General features: G+C 40.6%; 1 non-coding gene across 1 annotated transcript; it reads right to left on the bottom strand.

Annotated features, from left to right (window-relative positions):
- Positions 1-1,253: 1,253 nt before the first annotated feature.
- LOC148567929 (small nucleolar RNA R71) lies at positions 1,254-1,360 on the bottom strand. The gene has a single exon (XR_015881534.1). It is a non-coding gene; the product is annotated as a small nucleolar RNA R71 (small nucleolar RNA).
- Positions 1,361-3,451: the final 2,091 nt, after the last annotated feature.

Below are 3,451 nucleotides of genomic sequence, written 5' to 3'. Positions count from 1 at the left end.
GGAGAATTATACATCTCCTGAATCCAATGAATTCCCCTTCTCTAATCTACCCATTCTATTTACTTTCTGCTCTTTAATTTCATGCTTAATTCCCCGTTCCCATTTAATTTCCAGCAATTTAAGATTCTGTCATTTACTTTCATGCCGTTTAATTTCTACCATTTAATTTCTTGCAATATAAGTTTCCCGCCAATTTAAGATTCTGCAATTCCCAATTCAATTCTGATTTTGCTCAACTAGCATAATTCTCCAATTAACATTGCTCAATCTACCAATCCCTGTGGGATTCGACCTCACTCTACAGTGAGTTTTTACTTGACGACAATCCGGTGCACTTGCTGGTAGGAAATTTGTTGAGAGACGGTTTCCGAGCGAATCAAGTTTATGGCGCCGTTGCCGGGGATTGGTTTTATATTGACAATTACTAAATTGAAGGATAACTAGATTGAGCGCTTTACCTTTTCTTTTGATTAATTGAATTTTAATTTCAGTTGTTCAGTTTATTATCTACAATTTTCTGTTAGTTATTTCTCTTTAATTTTACCTTACTTCTTTACTTTCCAGCAAGCTAACCTACTAACTATTTGATAAATTGCTCTAACCAAGCAAACTATACTCTGTTTTAGTAGACTCTACACTTTTTGTTTCTTGTACTTGTTCATTGTATGACAAGTAGGAGAAAGGAAACCTCAACTTCCTTTTATAGTAAACCGGAAAGAACCTTCCTGAGATTAAGGAGGGAAGCAAGAGGAAAAAGGGTTGTTGGTGCAGAAGAAGAGGAGGAAGACTTGGATATAACCATGGAGGATGATATGGAAAACCATCATGAAGGAGAGGTGAACAATCATGCCAGAAGAGGAGGAGCTAACCCTGCTGGACAAGAGAGGAGAGTTCTTGGATCATACATCAATCCAAATCCAGGAAATTGTGGCAGCAGCATTCAAAGGCCAACTATCCATGCTAATAATTTCAAATTGAATCCTCAGCTGATAACTCTTGTCCAGAACAACTGTTCTTTCGGAGGAAGTGCACAAGAGGATCCTAATAAGCATCTCACTAAATTCCAAAGGATATGTGACACGGTTAAATCTAATGGTGTTCATCCTGACACCTATAGATTGCTACTGTTTCCATTTTCTTTGAGGGACAAAGCATCAAAATGGCTAGAGTCATTTCCCAAGGAAAGCTTGAACACCTAGGAAGATGTAATGAACAGATTCTTAACAAGCTTCTACCCTCCACAAAGATTAAACAGGCTAAGAACTGAAGTGCAGACTTTCAGATAGCAGGATGGTGAAACTCTTTATGAAGCCTGGGAGAGATTCAAAGACTTGACAAAGAAATGCCCCCTGATATATTTAATGAGTGGGTGCGAATCCACATCTTTTATGAAGGGCTGAATTGTGAATCAAGGAAGGCTGTAGACCACTCATCTGGAGGTTCCCTAAATAAGAAGAAGACCATTGAAGAGGCCATTGATGTTACAGAGACAGTGGCTGACAATGAGTACTTTTATGCCTCAGATAGGAGCAACAACAGGGGAGTCTTAGAGTTAAACCATATGGATGCAATCCTGGCCTAGAATAAGATGATCACCAAGCAACTGGCTGAATTGACCAAGCAAATGGAAAAGAATCAGGCTGCAGCTATCCACACTCAACCATCACCCCAAGAATAGTTGGAGACAGAAGAGGGAGTTAACTAGGAGGAAGCTAATTACCTTGGAAACTCATCTAGGCAAGCTAATGATCCATACTCTAAAACCTATAACTCTGGTTGGAGGAGCCACCCAAACTTTGGGTGGGGGAACCAACAAAGCCAAGGCCAAGAACACAAACCTCACAATCCAAACCAGTATAACAACTCCACTCACCAAAACTCCAGCCAAAAATCATACCAGACCACACAAAACACTTATACACATGCACCATACCAAAACCACAACAACCACTCTCAACAACCCAATTCCAACCAACCCTCACCACATGAAGATGACAGAATGGCCAGGATGAAAGCTATGTGATGAGCGGATAATTTATACGCTTTTTGGCATTGTTTTTAGTATGTTTATAGTAGAATCTAGTTACTTTTTGGGATGTTTTCATTAGTTTTTATGTTAAATTCATATTTCTGGAATTTACTATGAGTTTGTATATTTTTCTGTGATTTCAGGTATTTTATGGCTGAAATTGAGGGACTTGAGCAAAAATCAGATTCAGAGGTTGAAGAAGGACTACTGATGCTGTTGGATTCTGACCTCCCTGCACTCAAAATGGATTTTCAGGAGCTACAGAACTCAAAATGGCGCGCTTCCAATTGCGTTGGAAAGTAGACATCCAGGGCTTTCCGGAAATATATAATAGTCCATATTTTGCCCAAGTTTAGACGACTCAAACTGGCGTTCAACGCCAGCTCTCTGCCCAATTCTGGCGTCCAGCGCCAGAAACAAGTTGCAAAGTGGAGTTCAACGCCCAAACTGGCACAAAAGCTGGCGTTCAACTCCAAGAATGACCTCTCCATGTGTAGACTTCAAGCTCAGCCCAAGCACACACCAAGTGGGCCCCGGAAGTGGATTTATGCATCAATTACTTACTTCTGTAAACCCTAGTAGCTAGTTTATTATAAATAGGACCTTTTACTATTGTATTAGACATCTTTGGATTATCTTTTGATCTATTGATCATGTTTGGGGGCTGGCCATTCGGCCATGCTTGGACCTTTATTACTTATGTATTTTCAACGGTAGAGTTTCTGCACTCCATAGATTAAGGTGTGGAGCTCTGCTGTTCCTCAAAGATTAATGCAAAGTACTACTATTTTCTATTCAATTCATCTTATTTCGCTTCTAAGATATTCATTCGCACTTCAACCTGAATGTGATGAACGTGACAATCATCATCATTCCCTATGAACGCGTGCCTGACAACCACTTCCGTTCTACATTAGATTGAATGAGTATCTCTTAGATCTCTTAATCAGAATCTTCGTGGTATAAGCTAGATTTTCTTGGCGGCATTCATGAGAGTCCGGAAAGTCTAAACCTTGTCCGTAGTATTCCGAGTAGGACTCTGGGATTGAATGACTGTGACGAACTCCAAACTCGCGAGTGCTGGGCGTAGTGACAGACGCAAAAGGATAGTAAATTCTATTCCAGTATGATCGAGAACCTCCAAGATGATTAGCCATGCAGTGACAGCGCATCGGACCATTTTCACAGAGAGGAATAGGATGCAACCAACGACAAGGTTGATGCCTCCAGACGATTAGCCGTGCTGTGATAGAGCATTTGGACCATTTTCCCGAGAGGATTGAAAGTAGCCATTGGCACCGGTGACATCCTTACATAAAGCCAGCCATAGAAAGGAGTAAGACGGATTGGATGAAGACAGTAGGAAAGCAGAGGTTCAGAGGAATGAATGCATCTCCATACGCTTATCTGAAATTCTCACCA

The sequence above is a fragment of the Arachis ipaensis genome, chromosome B4 (assembly GCF_059453495.1).
Source record: "Arachis ipaensis isolate K30076 ecotype BB chromosome B4, ASM5945349v1, whole genome shotgun sequence".
NCBI classification, from domain to species: Eukaryota; Viridiplantae; Streptophyta; class Magnoliopsida; order Fabales; family Fabaceae; genus Arachis; species Arachis ipaensis.
Note: the sequence above shows the minus strand (reverse complement) of the source record. Positions and strands in the feature narration are given on the sequence as shown.